The sequence below is a fragment of the Mobula hypostoma genome, chromosome 5, assembly GCF_963921235.1.
Source record: "Mobula hypostoma chromosome 5, sMobHyp1.1, whole genome shotgun sequence".
NCBI classification, from domain to species: Eukaryota; Metazoa; Chordata; class Chondrichthyes; order Myliobatiformes; family Myliobatidae; genus Mobula; species Mobula hypostoma.
In genome coordinates, this window is record NC_086101.1 from 26,296,432 (window position 1) to 26,319,212 (window position 22,781).

Genomic DNA, 22,781 nt, shown 5'->3' on the forward strand with positions numbered 1-22,781 from the left:
GTTAAGCAGCCTCATGTGTGGCACCTTGTCAAAGGCCTTCTGAAGACCCAAATATACAACATCCACTGCATCTCCTACTATGTCTAGCCTACTTGTAATTTCCTCAAAAAATTGCAATAGGTTTGTCAGGCAGGATTTTCCTTTAAGGAAACCATGCTGAGTTCTGCCTATCTTGTCATATACCTCCAGGTACTCTGTAACCCTACCATGTTACACTATCTCATCCTACTGAAGCAATTTTGCCCTACCATCCTCCCTCACAGTCCCAGTACACACTGCATTGACTTGCATACCAACTGCCCCATCCTCAGTCTTATCACTCCAGTTGCCATACACTTGCCAAATTTGTTTAAATCTTCCCCAGTGGCTCTAGCAAATCTGCCTATGAGGAAAACAACAGGAATTCTGCAGATGCTGGAAATTCAAGCAACACACATCAAAGTTGCTGGTGAACGCAGCAGGCCAAGCAGCATCTATAGGAAGAGGCGCAGTCGACGTTTCAGGCCGAGACCTGAAACGTCGACTGCGCCTCTTCCTATAGATGCTGCTTGGCCTGCTGCGTTCACCAGCAACTTTGATGTGTGCTGCCTATGAGGATATTGGTTGGCTTCAGATTCAGGTTTAACCTATTCTTTATGTGCAGGTCATACATTCCTCAGACGAGATCTCAATTACCAAGAAATCTGAAATCCTGTCCTCTGCACCAATTCTTCAGCCACACATTCCTTAGACAAATCATCCTATTCTGACCTTCACTGGCACAAGGCACAAGCAGAAATCCATAGAATCCTACCCTGGTAATCCTACTTTTCATCTTCCCAACTAACTCCTTATACTCCCTCCACAGAGCCTCCTGAATTTTCATACCTCTGCCATTAGTACCAACATGTAGCACCACTTCTCACTGCTCACTCTCCCGCTTTAGAATGCTGTGAACCCAAACAGTGAAATCCCTGACCCTGGAACCTGAGAGGCAAGATATCATCCAGGTGTCATTTTCATATCTACAGAATCTCTTGTCTGTTCTCATAACTACCTTAGAAAGTAGAGGACTAGGTGTAACCCTAAGTAATTCCTAAAGTAAGTACACATTCGGAACAGCATTGTGGGCTGAAGGGCCTGTATTGTGCTGTAGGTTTTCTATGTCTATGTTTCTAACTATGGAGTCCCCGACCACTAACACACTCCTCTTATCCCCCTTCCCCTTCTGAGCCAAAGAATCAAATCTAGTCCCCAAACAGTATCCAAAGTTCTACACTTATTATTGATGGGAATTGCCATGGGGTACTCTGCTCAGGTTGCCAATTTCCCTTTCCCTCTCCTGACAGATACCCATGTATCTGCCTCCTACAATTTAGGTGTAACTACCTCCCTCTAATTCCTATATATCACCTCTACATTCTCCTGAATGAGTCAAAAATAACTGAAATGCAGCTCCAGTTCCTTAACACAGTCTCTAAGGAGGTGCAGCTTGGTGCACTTCCGTACTGCTGTAGTTATCAGGGAGACGAGAGGACTGCCAAAGTACCTGGATCTCACACAAGCAACATGCTATAAAATATGGACCCGTTTAAAGTGCATTAGTTAGGTACTAACAGAAAAAAAATCCAGAAATTTACTTATACCCTGCATCTTTGTTTGCCTATACCTGTTCTCGATGAAGCCTGTTGAGCCAAAGCTGGACCACTCTAACACTGTCCAACTCAAACAATAGCCACTCCAGCAATCTCTTCAAAGCTACATTTTTATTTCTATTTCTATTTCACATATCCTTAACTCAACAAGTTTGAAACTCTGTTTTTGGCTTTATCTCTAATCGCTTTTGGCTTTAACTCTAATTGCTTTTGGAGAACAGTTCATTGTACTAGTTAAAAAAGGTTCAAGGATTCATTTTGTTGTCAAAGTATGCACATGCAATACAACTCCGATATTCATCTTTTCCAGATAGCCATAAAATACAGAAAACCATGGTAGTCAATGAAAGAAATTATACCAACGCCCCTCCCCACATCATGAAAAGAACAAGAAACAAAACTCGCAAAGCCCAACCCTCCCCCTAAACCCTCCCTCATGCAAAAACCCAAAAGAACACCTACCTGGAACATTAAAAACACCAAATCATGAATGCCTTCCCTCACAAAAAGAGCTGCAACAAAATCAAATCCCCAAACCCCTCCTGCACAAACAAGAATAGTGCCAACAGCACCAACACCCCCCCAAGCTCCTCTCTCACCAATCCCCCCCAAGATCACCCACACACAAATAAAACATCAAACCCCAAATCTCCAGCCCCTCCTTCACATAAAACCCCACACATCACCCATCCAGAACCCCAATCTACAAATTGGAAACAAGAAAGAAAACACAGAAAACTGAAGGAGAGTAAATAAACTACAGTCTAATAATCACATAAATCTCAGAATTTCATAAACGTCCTACTGGCAAAATCAAGGAGACCTGCGGTCCTCCGACTGCCACACCACCAATCTGTGACCATCTGATCACTCCACATTGCCTTCCAACAGTGGTGATAAGAGTACAAAGCAACTTGCATACATTTAGACTTTCTATATCCCTGTCATAGGGACAGCTTGGCAGATTCAGCACAAAAGTTAAAACATGTGGACAGGAAGTACTACAGTAGGTATCAATTTGCCTAAAATACCAAAAGCAGGGATCTGGAATTAAGGACCAGTATATTCAGTTGGAAGAAGGTCCTGCACAGAGATTAAATAAGTGATATTAGTAATTCACATTAATTATATATGCATAGTATGGCTTTGTGTTGGTGCTTTGGCAATGCTCGGAAAATGGAAAGTTTGGAAATAGTTCAGAACCAAACAGCCAGATTGGTAAAGTAATACTATCAGTACATCATATGACTTACCTGATGATCATGTGTGGTATTGAGCTTTCCTGCTTGTTCCTGGGCTTGTTTGCAACCTGAAGAGCAAAACATTTGTTAATCATCTGGTATGCATCAGTTAGTCATTGGCCTTGTTACAAACACAGTTGGCATCAATGCTTGCTCTTTACAATAATTGTATAGTCAAGAAAAACAAACTGGCTGCAGACCCACACAGCTTGAAGGAAAGAGTGAACACTGATAAATACATTGCTAGTAAGATTTACCACTTGGGTTTGCAAATGATTAACATCACTGCTTATCTAAAAATGGACAGAGTTTGCCAGGGAGGACTCTTAAAAAGACACATGTGCCATCTGTGAATGCTTGTACTTCAGGGAATGCCTCCAATACAAGTATTCTTATTTAGTTTGCTCCAGTAGGCTCACTGAAACGTAGGTAAATTCTTGTCTCTTTGAGGAGGTGCGTTCTCTTAAGATGTGGCAGAGGTCATTGGCAGTGGCAATTTGGAATGATACAAATGCTGGCAGGAGGAAAGTGACTGTGTATTCTGACCTCCGGGGCCAAACTAGTCAAGGCACACACCAAGTTGTATTCATGATTGCAGGGGGTTCACAGATCTCACTAACCACAACGAATGAGGTTTGACCACTGAACTTTAAAAAGCAGCGTCTCTGGGGAGGCTTTATTATTTTACAAGTCTCTACATAAACTGTTAAATTTCCAGCCACAGAGATCTTGCAGTTAGTTAAGTTTTAGGCCTAACAAGTGGTAGGAAGAATCAAACACCAACACAGAAATGAGACAAGTCTCTTGGCAGCTGCTCAGAAACCCCAAAAATGTGTTTGTGTTTGATCGGCACCAAGTTAAGCTCACTTTTGAATGACTGCATTTTTACTTTGCAGTTATGTGTGGAAAATTCTACTTGTGGGGCCTTAACAAAAACACATTTGAAAAAGTTTAAGGGTGTTGAAAATCAACAGTTCATTCTTCATCTGTGGAGAGTGACAAAGGTTAACGTTTTAGATTGATGGCTTGTTGTCAGGGGCTTTTCTACAGAGCAGAGTTAGCTGGAATGAAAGCAAAAGGCTCAGAGGTAATCCCTGGATAAGAAGAGCGAATGGGCTTAGACTCAAAAGGTAGAAGTTTTGAGGGATTTCTGAAATAACCATTGATCTTTCACCATGTATCTCTCTATCCTGAGCTTGCAAGCTCCCAACAGTTGGTCCTTAGCCGGTGTGTCTGCTTGGTTGCTGTACCCAGAAAAATCTCCCCATTCCTTAATTCTGAGCAATGCATGGCAGGAAGACTTAACCACAATGGCGGGTTCATCAAGGTGGCACTTTTGTTAAACGGACCAGTGCACCTACGGCACATGTGCTGTTGTATGCAGGGGGATGAAATGAAGTGATTAAAGAATTTGATGTTTGAGAAAGTCTGGATCAAAGGAGCTTTAAAAATAGAGTAGGGCCCTTCGGGACTGTTTACAGAATGCACATTTTCAATGAGACGGTAATAGAAATCTAAAAGTCACTGCTCTGAAACATCGAGATTAGGTCAAGTAAGATTTTAAAACTAGAATAACTACATGCAATTATGGTACAGGTAGAAATGGCTTGAAGGAGTATCACCCCTCACCTAATGGAAGCACTGTCCTTCCTCAAGATATTACATGGGATTACATACCACTAAGGCAGATTCAGACAAATCTGTTCATGCTGGTGCTTATGCTCTATTTCTTATTAGACCATAAGATATAGGAGCAGAATTAGGCCACTTGGTCAATGAGTTTGCTCCACCATCTCATCATACTGAACCATTTCTCTCTCAGCCCCAATCCACATATCCCTTCATGCCATGACTAATAAAGAAGTTATCAGCTTCTGCCTTAAATATACCCCAAAACAGCCTCCACAATCACCTGTGGCAATGAATTCCACAGATTCACCACTCTCTGCCTAAAGAAATTCCTCCTCATCTCAGTTTGAAATGGACATCTCTTTATTCTGAGATGCGTCCTTTGGTCTTCAACTCTCCTACTACAGGAAACATCCTCTCCATCGAGCCCTTTCAACATTCAATGAGATTCCCCTCAATCTTCTGAATTCCAGTGAGTGCAAGCCCACAGCCATCAAACTCTTCATATATTATAAGCCTTTCAATCTCGACATAATTTTCATGAACCTCCTTTGAACTGTTTCCAATGTCAGCAAATACTTTCTTCGCTAAGAGGCCCAAAACTGCTCACAATAGTCCAAGTGAGGCCTCACCAGTGCCTTATAAAGCCACAGCTTTACATCCATGCTTTTATATTTTAGTCCTCTCGAAATGATTGCCAACATTGCATTTGCTTTCCTCACCGCTGACTTAATCTGCAAATTAATCTTTATGAAATTCTGCATGAGGACTCCCAAGTCCTCTTTCACCTCATATTTTTGAATTTTCTCTCCATTTAGAAATTTCTTCTACTGAAGTGTATGATCATACACTTCCTGACTCTGTATTCCATCTGCCACTTCATTGTCCATTCTCCTAATCTGCCTTTTTGTAGCCTCTGCTTCCTCAGCACCACTTGCCCCTCCATCTACCTCTGCACTGTCCACAAACGTGGCCACAAAGCCATCAATTTGGACATCCAAATTGTTGACATACAACATAAAAAGCAGTCCCAAAACAGACCCTTGTGGAACACCACTAGTCACTGGCAGCCAACCAGAAAAGGCTCCCTTTATTCCCATTCTTTGTCTCCAGCCAATCAATCAATGCTCTATCCATGCAAGTATCTTTCCGATACTAGTCATACCTTATTGATCCCGGGGGAAATTGGTACTAACAGCACCTCTTAACTTTTCCTATTTTTTCTCAATAAAATTAATATTCTTAGTGATTGTTTAAATACTGATTCCCAGCTAAATGGCTCTTCTATAACGTTGAAAGCTTAGCATGTAGAAACAAACTGAGCATTATCATAAACCCATGCAGCCACTTCAAAAGTTGTAAGTATATACTTAGTATATACAAACCACTTAATATGTTTTCCTGGAACACCTTGGAACTGCTGATGCGGTAGTGCAGCTGAGTAGATATGTTGTGTAAATGGAAGTAAACCTACCAGTGGTAAACTAAATCTTTCTCTATAGTGTTAAACTGTATTGTTTATTTAGTTAAACATCAGTAGCAATCTTGTGCTTTCCTGGTGATCTCCAACTCCTCTGTCTATCTCCATGTAAATTTCCTTGACTAAAGAAATAAATCTCAACTAATTAAAATTATAGTGCTGAGCAGATCAGGCAGCATCGATACAGCAAGAAATCTAGTTAACAGTTTCAGTTCGATAACATTTTATCAGAGGCTAGTCAGCATTAACATTAACATCTCCACATGAAATACACTGCCTGACTTTAAAAGAGCTTGTAGTGTTTTTGGACCTAGTGTTTTAGTTTCCCAGCATTTGCAGTATTTAGTTTTTGCAAATGAGAGTGTAAGCTGAGAGACCTACGCTTGAGTGAATGAAGTGCAGGTAAACAAGTGCCGAGTTCATAAGCAGCCTGAATTGGAAACTAATAAAATATTGTGGTTTCCTTGTGGTGAGACACTTGATTGGCCAGAAGGAATCAACCCAAAATAGACCAATATCTTCCATAAAGTATTTAATTTCAGAACATAAATGCACATTCATATTCAAAAATACTACCACAAAACCAGAAATATAGCTCACTTCAATATTGTTAAGCACACTGCTTCTAAATTTCTTAATTCCTTGTAATAACCCAACTCTTTATTAGTGATAAGATTATTTTTCTTATGGTTACCTACTCCATGTATTTGCATTATAAATTGATAAACTGTTTCCAATATTTTCTTTAGCCCACTGAAATTCTAAAGAAAAAACTACTCCTTATAACATTACCTGCAAATGCTATCAACGCCATATAAATTAGACTCATGCTCTGACATAAAAAAAAACAGAAGTATCTTTTCTTCAGAAATTACCAAGAACAGGAAATATCAGAATTTTTGGAAACAATCACATGGAACAGATACTCTTAGACAGAAAGAAAACGTATCCCAAAATGAAGAGCTGTATGATTATGGAGAGAAAACGCTTAGAAACAAACTGGAGGAAAAGAATAAACCCAAAGGAAGTTCAAAGGAAATGTAACAAAATAATATCAATGTAATAGCTATACTTTGCAAAGGAGTATTTAATTTGTAAATCACTTGATATTTTTAAAACCCATGGAAGTTGTGAGTAGGATTAAAATCCCATTAATAAGTCTTATAGTTCATTTCAAGCAAAGTCATTAAAAAATAAGCAGTCACTCTTTACTACATTTTTGAAAATGTTTGGTAACAGGTTGAGGCGTTAAATTGGATTAGAATTGTCATTGCAGGAGAAGGCACAACATGGTATGAAATGACTGCCACTCTAACCGGAGGTCAGTGTCTTGTGGTTGCTGCAAGGATCATTGTGGATCCATAGAAAGTAGGTGCAGGAGTAGGCCATTCGGCCCTTCAAGCCTACACCGCCATTCAGTACAATCATGGCTGATCATCCAACTCAGAACCCTGTACCTGCTTTCTCTCCATACCCCCTGATCCCTTTAGCCACAAGGGCCATATCCAACTCCCTCTTAAATATAGCCAATGAACTGGCCTCAACTGTTTCCTGTGGCAATGGAAACAATGTGTCCATTGTTGTTTGTCATCTACATCAATGATCTGAATGATAACTGGATCAGCAAATTTGTGAATGACATCAAGATTGGCGTGGCAGCGGACAGTGAGGAAGACTATCAATACTTGCACCAGGATTTCGACCATATAGAGAAATGAAAGTTGGAATTTAATGCTAACCAGTGAGGTGTTCCAACTTGGGAGGACAAGCCAGGGTAGGTTATACATGTAGTGAGCATTAGGGAACTGTGGAGCATGGTAGAATAGAGGGATCTGGTATTACAAATCCATAATTCCTTTAAAGAAATATCACAGGTTGATAGAATCGTAAAGAAAGCTTTTGTCACATTGGCCTTCTGTAATCGAAGTATTGGGTACAGGAGCTGGGATGTTATGTTGAAATGGTACAAGACATTGCTGATGGCTAATTTGGAGTATTGTGTGCTCCTGGTTACCTACCTACTAGAAAGAGGTCAATAGGTTTGAAAGAGTGCAGAAAATTTACAAGGATGTTTCCAGGAATTGAGGACCTGAGTTATAGGGGAAGGTTGAATAAGGTAGGACTTTATTTTCTTAAGCACAGAAGAATAGGGGAGATTTGATAGAAATATACATATTTGGGTGGTGGTATGGTGATACATTCCTACCAAAGGAGGTGTAAGGCACTCCTCACCTCAGCTAACCTGCAATGTGTACACCTGCCTAGCCTCTCGATCAGGGTCATATGAAGCCAGGGGAGCAGATGGTAGATGGTTGTATGAGCAACTGGTGCATATCACGTCCAGTCTATGCAACCACTGATGCCAGCCAAACAATCTCTGAAGAGTGTTGATAATGCCTGGAGTCACCAATCATGTAAAGACACTTTCCATAAGGCAATGGTAAACCACTTCTGTCAAAAAAAATTAGCCAAAAGCAATCATTGTTGTGGATAAGATGATGATGGTACATGAGGTGAGCAGGCTTTTTTCACTGAGGTTAGGTGAGACTAGAATTAGAGGTTATGAGTTAAGAGTGAAAGATGAAATATTTAAGAGGAACATAAATAGGCCATTAAGAGTGTGGAACAAGCTCCCAGTGGAAGTGATTTATGTGGGCTCAAGTTCAAACTTTAAGATATATTTGGATAGGTACACAGTTGGGAGGAGTATGGAGGGCTATGGCCTGGGTCCAGGTCGATGGGACGAGCAAGATAAATAGTTCAGTATGGAGAAGATCAGTCGAAAGTCCTGTTTCTGTGTTGTAATGTTCTATGACTCTATCACTCTGTAACAACTGGAAAATAACTGTAAGTAAACTTCAGAATTTTGTCAAGGATGCAATACCTGGTTCCATGTAGTAAAATCAAATCCTTAGAAGTGATTCAGTTTGTTAATCTGGATCTCCCCACAATAAGAGAGAACACTATAATCATTGAAGCAGTAGCTCCCTCAGTTCCACATGTAGGATTACATACAGTACAATAATAATCCTCATAAATTTGTAAGTGTAGGTACATTTGTACACACATAGGTGACATCAAGGCTTTGCTCCCAGATGAACTCAATGCCTTTTATGCTTGGTTTGACCATCAAAACATGGAGTCGCCTTCATGAACCCCTAGTGATTCTGTGATTTCACTCTCTGAGGCTGACATGAGAACAGCTTTCAGGAGGGTGAATCCACAGAAAGCATCTGGACCAGACAGGTACCTGGCCAAGTACTAAAAACATGTGTTGATTAGCTGGTTGGAGTATTCACCAATATCTTTACACTCTCACTTCAGCAGTGTAAGGTATTCATCTGCATTGAGTAGGGTTGAATTACACTGGTGGCTGTGAAGTAGATGGTAACTTACTCAATAACTATCATCTTATGGTAACTATCAATTTCGTCCACTGAGGTGAAGAGTTTTGAAAGATTGATAATGCAACAATAAAGTAAAGTAATGCAACATGTCAACTCATGCCTGAGAAGTGACTTTGATTCACTCCAATTTATGTACTGTCATAACAGATCAACAGCAAATGCCACTTTCCATGCTCTTCACTCAATACTGGAACATCCGGATAGCAAGGATTCATACATCAGGATACTCTTCATTGACTACAGCTTGGCATTCAATAGAAACATAGAAACATAGAAAATCTACTGCAAGATTCAGGCCCTTTGGCCCACAAAGTTGTGCCAAACATGTCCTACCTTAGAAATTACTAGGCTTACACATAACTCTCTATTTTTCTAAACACCATGTACCTATCCAAAAGTCTCTTAAAAGACCCTATCGTAACCCACCTCCACCACCATTGCCAGCATCCCATTCCATGCACTCACCACTCTCTGAGTAAATAAACTTACCCCTGACATCTCCTCTGTACCTACTCCCCAGCACCTTAAACCTGTGCCCTCTTGTGGAAACAATTTCAGTCCTGGAAAAAGCCTCTGACTATCAATCAATGCCTCTCATCATCTTATACACCTCTATCAGGTCACTTCTCATCCTCTGTCGCTCCAAGGAGAAAAAAGCGAGTTCATTCAACCTATTTTCATAAGGCATGCTCCCCAATCCAGGCAACATCCTTGTAAATTTCCTCTGCACCCTTTCTATGGCTTCCACATCCTTCCTTTAGCGAGGCGACCATAACTGAGCACAGTACTCCAAGTGGGGTCTGACCAGAGTCCAATATAGCTGCAACATTACCTCTCGGCTCGTAAATTCAGTTCCACGATTGATGAAGACCAATTCACCGTATGCCTTCTTAACCACAGAGTCAACCTGTGCAGCTGTTTTCAGCATCCTATGTACTCGGACCCCAAAATCCCTTTGATCCTCCACACTGCCAAGAGTCTTACCATTAATACTATATCTGCCATCATATTTGACCTACCAAAATGAACCACTTCACACTTATCTGGGTTGAACTCCATCTGCCACTTCTCAGCCCAGTTTTGCATCCTATCAATGTCCCGCTGAAACCTCTGACAGCCCTCCACACTATCCACAACACCTCCAACCTTTGTGCCATCAGCAAACTTACTAATCCATCCCTCCACTTCCTCATCCAGAAAAATCATGAAGAGTAAGGGTCTCAGAACGGATCCATGAGGTACACCACTGGTCACCAACCTCCATGCAGAATATGACCCATCTACAACCACTCTTTGCCTTCTGTGGGCAAGCCAGTTCTAGATCCACAAAGCAATGTTCCCTTGGATCCCATGCCTCCTTACCTTCTCAATAAGCCTTGCATGGGATACCTCATTGAATGCCTTGCTGAAATCCATATACAGTACTTCTACTGCTCTTCCTTCATCAATGTGTTTAGTCACATCCTCAAAAAATTCAATCAGGCTCGTAAGACACAACCTGCCCTTGACAAAGCCATGCTGACTAATCCTAATCATATTATACCTCTCCAAATGTTCATAAATCCTACCTCTCGGGACCTTCTCCATCAACTTACCAACCACTGAGGTAAAACCCACTGGTTTATAATTTCCTGGACTATCTCTACTCCCTTTCTTGAATAAAGGAAGAACATACATAACACTCCAATCCTCCGGAACCTCTCCCGTCCCCATTGATGATGCAAAGATCATCGTCAGAGGCTCAGCAATCTCCTCCCTCACCTCCCACAGTAGCCTGGCATAAATTTCATTTGGTCCCAACGACTTGTCCAACTTGATGCTTTCCAAAACTCCAGCACATCCTCTTTCTTAATATCTACATGTTTATGCTTTTCATTACTATCCTCTCTTAAAATTAATCATGGAGCTTCAATTCCTGGGCTACAATATCTGCTTTTGCAATTGGATCCTCGATTTCCTCACCTGCAGGTGCCAGTCGGTTTAGATTGGCAACTACATCTCCCCCACAATCACCATCTGCACAGAAGCAGCACAAGGCTGTGTACTTATCCACCTCCACCTCCTCTACCCACTTTATACTTATGACTGTGCGGATAAGCTGTGAGGATAAGCACAGCTCTAATGCCGTGTATGTTTGCTGATTCCACCCAGTGCTGTTGGCCATCTCAAAAGTGGTAACAAATTAGCATATTGGAGGGAGATTGAACAAAACTGAGTGATGTTATAACAACTTCTCACGAAATGTCAGGAGGAGGTACCCAGAGACCCTGAGCCAATACTCATCAGGATATCAGAGGTGAAGAGGGGCAGCAACTTTAAATTCATTTGTGTTATCAGTTCAGCAGATCTGTCCTGGGTTCAGCATGCGAGTGCTATTATGTAGAAAGTATAGCAGTACCTCTATTTCTTAGAAGTTTGAAAAGATTCAGCATGTTATCTAAAACTTTGACAAACCTCTATAGCTGTATATTGGAAAGTATATTGACTGGTTGCTTCACAGCCTGGTATGGAAACACCAATGCCCTTGTATGGAAAAGCCTACAAGAATGGAGTGGAGATGGCCCTGTCCATCATGAGTAAAGCCCACTCAACCACCAAGCATATCTATATGGAGTTCTGTTGTGGGAAAGCACCATCCATTATCAAGGACCCCCACCATCCAGTCTATGCTTTCTTCTCAATGCTGCAATCAGGAAGGTACAGGAGCCTCAGGATCCATGCAACCAGGTTCAGGAACAGTTATCAGGCTGTTGAAGTCATCACACAACTTCACTCACAATCACTGAACTGTGTCCACAACCTGTGGACACGGTTTCAACGACTTCATCTCATATTTTCAATATTTATTGCTTATTTATTTAATATCAATATTATTTCTTTCTCTTCCTTTTTGTATTTTCACAGTTTGTTAATTTTTTTTCACATCAGTTATTTGTCTGTCCTGTTTGGGTGTGACCTTTCATTGATTCTATTGTGTTTCTTCTACATACTGCGACTGCTGCCCAAGAAATTGAATCTTGGAGTTGCATTTGATGACATATGTACAGCAACATTAAATTTACTTTGAACTTTGAATGAGAAAGTAGCATGCAGACAGGACATTACCTGAAACTAATCATAACATGATGACTTACCTCTTCTCATTTTCATGGAGAAATACAAGGAGATAATAATAATAGCAATGCCAACAGCTGGAAGGATGAATACAAGCGTTGACTGTGAACCTACACAGAAAAACAAAAGAACGCTTAGAATAAAAGCTGAGCTACCTCCATGTCCATTGATTTGCCTGGATATTAAAAGACCATTGATTTCAACCTTGATATGCCCAACATCTGAATATAGGCAACTCATCAAGTGGATAATTGCAAATAACCATAAAACTTCTATCCCAAATTGTTAAGTTTTTCAGACTCAACTCTGCATTCATCATTTCTAGATGAATGAATTCTTATCCTGAGTTAAGGACGCTTAATTCTCAGGTTATGAAAGACACTGATTATGAATTAAAATGTATTGTTTTCCTTGTTTCATTGGCCACCAACCAGAAATCACTGATATTCACCAGCGACATTTTAAACCAGAAACAGATAGTACCTTATGAAGTTATAATAACTTCTGGCAACAAAGATGCAAATACATTTTGATAAGTCAAAAATAATCATATTAGCAGAATTAAATTTGCAAGTTATCACACAATATGAGAGAACGCAGTATCAAATCAGGCCTTAGACAACCAGAGAATGAAACGCAAAGCCAATGCAAAAAAGAAACCACATTCTACCACATAAAACTATAAATCTCCTGGCAAAACTTTCTCTGGTAAATATTTATGTCTGAATTTATAATGAAAATTAGTTATGTAAAGTTGGTGTTCTTAAGACAAACCTCTGCTCTTCCTTAACAGCCATGAAGATCTCAAGAGCATTAGTTATATTTTATCCTTCCATAAAAGCTCACTTATCTTCATTACAGCATCTTTCTTCTTTTCTACAACAACCCAAATCAGAAATATTCCGACCATTAATCAATTAACTGCTCAGTATCAAGAGCAGTTGAACCTATCCAATCATGTTCTTCATTTCAAGTGTGTGAGTTAGTATTAAATTATTCATGGCAGTAAAGTGATATCGGTATACATCACAGGCACTGGCTCTTCAGATCACCATATCCACACTAAAGTTTTTACCCATTAAATCTATATCCTTCCACGCCATAATTACTTAAGCACTTCCCAAATGCCTTTTAAATGTCTCTCTTTCTCTGGATATCCATCCCATAGGATGATGCTGGTTCCTTTCAGTCAGTTAGTGGAGTTTACCCCACTCCTCAGAAAGGAAGAGCGTGTGTGTGAATGGATTTTAGGTGAGTAGGGGGCTGCATACGTCCAGACCTACCCTATCGACACCCCCTCCTAGATCCAGCAGCATGGTGGGGTCCAAGCCGGCTGGGGGGATTTCTGTTGCAATGAAAGGCCAGACCAAGCTTCAATGCAAGGGATGCCCTTTCCGTGCTTCACGGCACATGTTTGCTAGATGGCCGTTGACCCTACAAGAGGGTTCTTCCGCCCTTTGACAGGTCTTGTTTTTTGTCCTGCAGGGTGTCTAGCCACCTTCCTCAGCAGGCAAGCCTGGTGGGGGAGCCTGTTTAGTCACCAGCCACCTGACAATGCAACAGGTAGTACGGGGTCACATGGTACCAGTAGCACTCAGACGAGTGACCTGACAACAATGTAATAATTGTATCACACAGTATGGTAGAACACAATTACAGCAACACATTCCAGCATTTTGGGTACAGAGTAAAATAGCTTTGATATATATTAATAACCTAAATGAGGATAAGGGTCATGATTGCAAAGACCACAAAAGACAGAAAACATGGAAATCTGATAAACAACAAGCAAGCTTTAGTACTCACATACATAGAGTCATGCCATGGGTAGAAATATGGCAGATGGTGTACAACAGAAATATTAAAAGCAAGCAGGGTTAGTACAAATGGAATAGTAGTATTTAAAATATGGAGCAGGATTAGAAACATACAGGAATATCTGAAGAGTCCGAAGAAATTGAGAAGTTTGTGATGATCTGGCAAAATAAGAAAAAAACTTTGTGCACAATGGCCAGCTCCATGTAGATTATGTCCTGCTCTGAACACAAAATCTGAGGATGATGCGAGTGTATTAAGGGGTGTTGAAGTTTTTTTGAAAATGATCCCTAGAATGAACAACATTAGTTCCTTTAAAATTTCTGTTTATTTATTTTCGTTCCACAATAGAAAATGATGCTCAAAATCATAAAGGTTTTCGCCAAGCAAACTAGGAAAAAAATTATTTCTGTTGCAAAAAGATCTATAGAATGTGGCTGCAGGTGTAAAAAGAATGGAAGATAACATGAAAGGAATTAAAATCAATGCAAAATATCTACTATGGAATAGATAAGAATAAGGTAGCTGCAGTTCCAGTAATACTTTGCAAAAGGAAATAGAACAAATGCGTAAAGTAGAAACATTTGTACGGTTGTCAAAAAAGACTAATAGTGAGATTAATCTCAAGGAGTCCACACAAGAATAATATGCCAAATGGCTACTTCTGGAAAAAGAATTATTATTTATTCCACTTCAATCTGGTGAAAATACTCAAGAGGCAAACGATTCTACTTACACTCAGATGGCTCTTCATACACCACAATGGTTTTGAAAAACACCACAAGATATAGGAGCAGAATTAAGCTAAACTGGATCATGGCTGATCTAATTTTCCTCCCAGACGCAGTCCCCGCACTTTCCCCCATACCTCTTCATGCCCTGACGAATCAGGAATATCTCTATCTTCACCTTAAACATAAATAAACATGGTTTCCACAGCTGCCTGTGGCAAAGTTTTCCATACATTCTCCTCTCTCTGGCTAAACAAATTCCTCCTCATCTCCATTCTAAAATGCCACCCCTCTAATATGGGGCTATGTCATCTGGTCTTAGACTACTGCGCCACGGGAAACATCCTCTGCATCTACATTCTATCAAGGCTTTTCAACATTCAAAAAGTTACAATTCGGTCACCCTTCATTCTTCTGAATTCCAATGAATACAAGCCCTGAGCCATTAAGCACTCTTCATATAACAATCCATTCAATCTTGCAATCATTTTCGTGAACCTACTTCAAACCCTCTCCAGTGTCAGCACATTTGTTCTAAGATAAGGGTCACAAAACTGCTCGCAATACTTAAAATGAGACCTCAGTGCTTTACTCCATGCTTTTATATTCTCGTCCTCTTGAAATGAATGCCAACATCTCATTTACCTTCCTCACCATAGGGTGAACCTGCAAGTTAACCTATAGGGAGTCCTGCACAAGGACTCCCAAGTCTCTTTGCACCTCAGGTTTTTGTATTTTCCCTCCATTTAGAAAATAGTTTACCCTTATACATTGTGCCTTTGAGAGACTGCACCTGGAATGTCGTGTGCAGATCTTGTCTCCTTAACTACCTGTAATGAAGAGATTTCGTTAACCTTTACCCGACTGATTCTTAAAATTTTTCATATGAAGAGAGATGAAACAGCTTGGTCTTACACTGGAATTCAGAACAATAACAAATGATCACATTGAAACATATTGTACAAGATTCCATGGGACGTGAAAGAATGGATGCAGAAATGTTGTTTCCCTTGTATTGTCTGTCTAATCTAATCACATCTCGGAGTAGCGCAAGAAGAAAATGATTTTCCAAAGTAGAAGTGAGACTTCGGTATTCTCCAGCTTCGAAAATGAGCTGTCATGATCATATTAAATGCAAGAGCGATCTCTAAGTGGTGAAACTTTAACAGTTGGACGAAACTACTCCAAACCTAGGAAATATACCAACTTTTTTTATTCCCGGTGTCGGTTCTATTCCCGGTGTAGATTCCATTCCCGGAGTGGGTTCCGTTCCCGGTTTGGGTCCTGCTGTCGGTGTCGGTTCTATCCAGGGGAAGAACTGTCAATGCGTAGCTGCAATTTTCCGTTCCACTTGTGTGGGCGATGGATAATTCATAACTCCCGCTGTCGCTGATCTGCAAATCTTTCAGCAGCAAGGATGCATTCTCCGGGGAAAACGCAGTCCGGTGTTTATACTGGCCTTGCTGTCTACATCCAGCAAAACCGTGGCTTCTGTTTGACAGACAACGATAATCCGCAATTTTCTTCCCTGCTCTGCTCCATTTGATCCGCAGATACCCTTGAATGTCTGAAACTTTATGACAGACGGGGAAATGTACGGTTTGCCCAACGGTCCCATTCAAGCGTTCCTGATGCACTTTCGATGTTAGAGCGACTGAAGGAAATAGTAATGTTTTAATATAAATGGATAATACCTGAATAATAAAATTATTGTTTAATTCATAGTATAACTAATTACAGCAAACATTCACTGTTTTTCATATATTTCATTACCACGGGATGTTCTTAAATCCGATGGGTTTCACGCTGGACCTTTCCTCTCCCCGTGCCTGAGACATTCTTCGACATTGGTAATATTTATTACTAACGATAGACTGGAATCACTGGAAAGACCGACTCATGTGTCACCTTACTGAAAACCAAATTTTTCACAGTATGCACCAACTGATGGAAACAGCACAGGCGTCGTGAAATTGTCTAAATTGATCACGTACGCAGTAGAACCGGTTTCAGTGCTGTCCCTCAATTGTTCCAGACAACTTTGTGATTCCGTTCGGAATGGAGGAAAAAAACGCAGGATGAGGTTAATCGGTCCATCCAGCAGGTGTCAGTTCTTTGAAAAATCTTTCTGGTTCGGAGCACTGCCCTCCTCACCCCAGCCACGCACACCCGCAGTTTTATCGTATGGTACCTTGCCAAAGCTGTTTCGTTTATTGAATTGACCGTTCGACTCAGCACATCACTTCGACCGCGTATTATACCATATAACCCCTTCGATTACATCCAAATTCCAAAGAAATATTAAAATATATAATTTCTTATACTAATCGTGGGAATTCTTACCGTCAAGAACAAAGAGGAAAGTGAAAAGAATGGCGATGCACAATCCAGAATTCTCACTAAAATTCATTTTACTGCAGATTGCGTGTGTTCATATAAGTTGAATTTATGGAAGTAACGTCAGTCCGCTTTCAGTCCTGAGATATCGATTCTGATTCTCATGAATCTCAGGTGAGGAAGACCGATAAATCTCTAGCCCCAACAAACCATTATCAGGGCGCAGATTCACGAATGGACATTGATTTAACCTATGGTCAGCGTCCTGACACCAGGGTGATGTCTACTTCCTGGAACGCTCACTGTAGCTTCAGTGCAACCTTGGCGAGATACTGGTGAGGTCCGTCTTAGTCGCTCTTACATTTCATAGGTTTTCAGTGTTATCAGAAAAAACAACAAATAGATGTTCTCATTAATGCAACTAACTAAACATTTGCTTCTGGATGGCCGGAACTTTGGTGATAGAAGATTATTCGTGTGTTATCACCGCTGCAGTACGCAAAACTTGGTGAGAGAGAGAGGTAGGTGTCTATTGAGATTCAAACTGTATTGACAACTGTGAATTGCATTAAAGACAACTTCAGGGCACTTCGGTACATAATTTCATTGGCAAGGACAAACAGCTGCTACTGGGACCGAGTGACGGTATGAGTTTTCACCATTGATCACACCAAGGCTGAACGAAGTAATTTTCACGCTACAATCGATATTGCAATCAAGATTGAGCAACCTGACACTCAACACTTTCAAACAGAAAACTATCCATCTGGAAGCACTAAACACAAGAGGTTCTGTAGTTGTTGGAAATCCAAAGTAGCACACGCAAAATGCCGGAGAAACTCAGCAGGTCAGGCAGCATCTATGGAAGGGATAAAGTGTCTCCGCCCGAACCGTCTTAATTTATTTCCATGGATGCCACCTGACCTGCTCAGTTCCTCCAGCATTTTGTGTGAGTTTCTCGAACTCTAACCCTTTCCCTTAAAGTAGAGAAACGTAACAATTCCATATCGCTGATTCAAAAACTATCGCACAAAGTGAAAATTCACCTTTCTGTTTTAGATATATGTGGACTCGGATCAAATCAATCTCTTGAGGCAATTGTATGATTGTGCACGAAAAATGGTCTTGCAGTACAGTACATATAATTGCAGGCGTTGGTTTGCCAAGCTACCGGTTCAGCTGCTGCTAACAATCAGCATATGGACTCTAATGTCAAGAATAACAATTAGGGACTCGAGGTGAAAAAGTCAGTCTAGTTCTTAGGATCTAAAATAGCTAAGAATCCCCATAGCCACCAATTCTTTATATCTCAAAAAATATACATGTTTATTTTAGATATAATAATGAGCTAGACATTGACAAATCTCTGCGGTAGAGAATTCGAGCAATTCGTCTCTCCTTTTACTACTACACTGTATGTAAATGCAAGGTGAAATTGACATCGTGTGAAGCTGCAACTTTGACTCAAGAGCAAGTTTGCACAGAGACTCTGAAAGGTTAAACAAAACTGAGATTTTTTTAAACAAAGGAGACAAAAAACACAGTAGAACTTACAAGGTCTTGGATAACTAGGAACAACTCAGCCAGAACATCTCTAGGAAAGGATCAGGACAACCCAGCACCGAGTAGTTAGCACTGTATAGTACACGAAGCAATCTGTAGCCAGACGATTAAACCCCAGAGTCTTAAGAATGTTGCATATAACCATTCTTATTACAAATGTCCAAGTATACAAAATTGTACACGTGCAAAATCTCGAGGAGAATTAATTGGAAGTATCCAAGGACAACTGCAACTTAAATGTAAACTAGAGAACTACAATGGATAAAACACCGAAGAGCAAGAATACATTATAATTGTAATTAATAAAACGCAGAGAATACAAAAAAAGACAACGGCAAAAAAAAACTCAGAGCCCTTAGCCTGCAGACTGTGACAGATTCCCTACCCTTACGGCCGGCACCTGACGGCCCAGAACTATCTCGCTGTAAACAATGGAATTCTGAAACAAGGTCAGGATCCCAAATATCCCGGGAAGGAAGCCAGAACCGTTCCTCTGGACCATATCCTTCCCAGTCTGCCTAGTATTGTAGTTATCCCCTTAACTTCCGTGAATTAAGCTGTCTAGGACTGTGTAGACACTTTCGCCATCTATGATCCTTGGTAGAGCGGGCTTGGGAATCCGGGCCAAGGAGCTAGAAAGTAACGGTTTCAATTTGGAAACATGAAAAGCGGGATGAATTCTCATAGAAAGGTGAAGTTATAACTTGCATGTTACGGGTTAATTTTACTAACGACTTTAAATGGATTCATAAAGCTTATGCTAGTTTCCGCTATTCTAGTTTAAACGGATAATTTTAGTTGAAAGCTAGTCCCGCTGACCAACATAGAAAGAAAGACGCAGGCGCCTCTTTCTTTGGGCCTTGGCCTGTTGCCCGGCAGAACTCTTCCAGAGTCTCTTTGGCCTTGAGCCCCCTTTGTTTGCACCTCTGAACAAACTGTCTAGCTGAGGGAAACCCAGCCTCTGCCTTCTAAAGAAGGAAAAGAGAGGGATGACACACAAATCGACATTCAAGAGGGGTCATACCCAATGATGAATGTTGAAAGGCGTTTTAGGCAAACACCGCCCAGATTAAATGGTCACTCCAGGACGAAGGTTTACCGGACAGTAGGCAGCGAAGGTTTCGCTCCTGATTCTGGTTCATCCTCCCAGTCTATCCACTAGTCGGAGGATGGAACCCTAAGATAGGACTAGAGGTATCCCTAATCAACTTGAAAAATGTTTGCCAGAATTTGAAGGTGAATTCGGGTCCTCTGTCCGAAACAACATCAGTAGGAAAACCATGAATACGGAAAACCTAGTGCACGCGAAGTTCTGCGGTCTTTCGTGCTGATAGCACATTAGTTGAAGAAACGAATCTGCACGACGTGGAAAACCTGTCGAACACAACTAAAATACTGGTAAAGTAACGTGACGGGAGTCAGACCGATTTTAAAATCTAGATAAAAGTAAGACCAGGGGCATGAAGGAATGTGTAGAGGTTGAAGAAAGCCTTGAGGTGGGGAATTACGATCTTTGTTACAGGCACAAATGTCACACGCCTGCACGAACAAGTTAATATTATATATACCGGACTCTTGTAATGAACTCCAGAACCCGTGAGATATCCCGGTGACCTGTGATCTTAGAAGTGTGATTCCATTTCAGAACCTCAGATCGCAACAAATAATCAGCTAGGGTACCACCTGCTGGAACCTGGTTATGCCCTTCAGGGCTTGCCTAACTTGGCAATCTATATCCCACGCCACTGAACTTTCGCCCGCTATAAAATTGGGTTTTAACCTCTCCACCTTATCTAGGAGATCGAATTGTCTCGCTAACTCATCAAGTTTCTGATTTTTAGATCCAGTACGATATGTCTTAATGAAATTTAAACGACTGAAAAACAACGACAATTGACGCGGTTTGACGAGAATTCAGTCTTTTCATGTTCTGAATACAAGACAAGTTTTCTGATCCGTCCAAAAGATGAATGGATGCCTAGTCCCCTCAAGCCAATGCCACAACTCCTCCAGTGCCAACTTCCCCGCCAAGAGTTCTCTATTCCTGATGTCGTAACTCACCTCAGCCGATGACAGACGTCTTGAAAAATAGGCACAGGGATGTAATTTCTGGCTCATCTGTAGATTTCTAAGAAAAAAACGGCACCCACTAGAATATCAGCGGCATCTACCTCATCAATGAGTTCAGGTGGACGCAGAATTGTGGCAGTAACAAAACGGTTTTTAAAGTTATTAAAATCCGCTTCAGCCTCAGCTTCTGGGACCAGCGGCAAGAACAGGATGCCTTTTTGGTCAGTCTCGTCAGAAAGGCCGCTATTGAGCTAAAGTTTCGAATATACCTCCTGTAAAAATTTGCAACCGCTAAATCGGTTGAACTTGCTAAACAGAAATAGTGGGATCCACTCTCGCACTATACGTTTTTCTCCCCCTGGGTCCATTAGAATATTCCTTTGGGGATGAGAAATCCTAAAACAGCAACTTTGGGGATGTAGGTGTTGATCATTTCCCTCAGAACTTCATTAATAAACGTCTGAAAGTCAGCTGGACTTTTGACCAGCCCAGAGATAATCAATAGTATTCATAATGACCTGTCGGGGTATTAAAAGCTGCCTTCGCTCGTCCCGGTCACAAATACAGATTCAATTATAAGCATTTCTCGGGTCCAGTTTTCTGAAAATAGTTGTCCCTTGCAACAATTCGAACGGTTTTTTTAATTCGTGGAAACCAGTAGCGATTCTTGATTGTTATTTTGTTTAAGTCCTTGTAATCTATACAAGGTCGAAGGCTCCTAACTTTCGTGATTACAAAAACAGAACTCCGCTCCTACCAATGAAGTGGAGGGTCTGATAAACCTGAGGCGAGTGCATATTGAATATAATTGTCCATGTCGCCTTTCCGGTCCTGATTGGGGAAAAGGTCTTCCTCAAGTTGGACAGGTCTCTAGCAATACTCCATGTCACAATCATAGCGCCAATGTGACGGTAGTCTGGTTGCTATCAGTTTACTAAAAACCTCAAGGGTATCGGAATACTCGGGGAGGAATTTCATAACGATCATCGTTGATCACAAACTCAGGAAAGTCAGAGGTAGGCTCAGAAACATGGGTGACTGACTCGGGATCTAAGGAAGCGTTTGAAGACAGACTTTTATCACATCTGGATGAGCCAGGCAGTACTGTGAGAATCATGCTCTTTGACTTCACCAATGCTTTTAACACCATGCGACCTGCTTTAGAAACATAGAAACATAGAAACATAGAAAGCCTACGACACAATTCAGGCCCTTCGGCCCACAAAGCTGTGGCGAACATGTCCTTAGTTTAGAAATTACCTAGATTTACCCATAGTCCTCTATGTTTCTAAGCTTCATGTACCTATCCAGGAGTCTCTTAAAAGACCCTATTGTATCCGCCTTTACCACCGTCGCCGGCAACCCACTCCACGCACTCACCACTCTCTGCGTAAAAAACTTACCGCTGACATCTCCTCCGTACCTGCTTCCAAGCACCTTAAAACTGTGCCCTCAAATGTTAGCCATTTCAGCCCTGGGAAAAAGCCTTCGGCTATCCACACGATCAATGCTTCTCATTATCTTGTACACCTCTATCAGGTCACCTCTCATCCTCTGTCGCTCCAAGGAGAAAAGGCTGAGTTCACTCAACCTATTCTCAGAAGACATGCCCCCCAATCCAGGCAACATCCTTGTAAATCTCCTCTGCACCCTTTATATGGTTTCCACATCCTTCCTGTAATGTAGCAACCAGAACTGACCAGGGCCCTATATAGCTGCAACATTACCTCTCGGCTCCTAAACTCAATACCACGATTGAT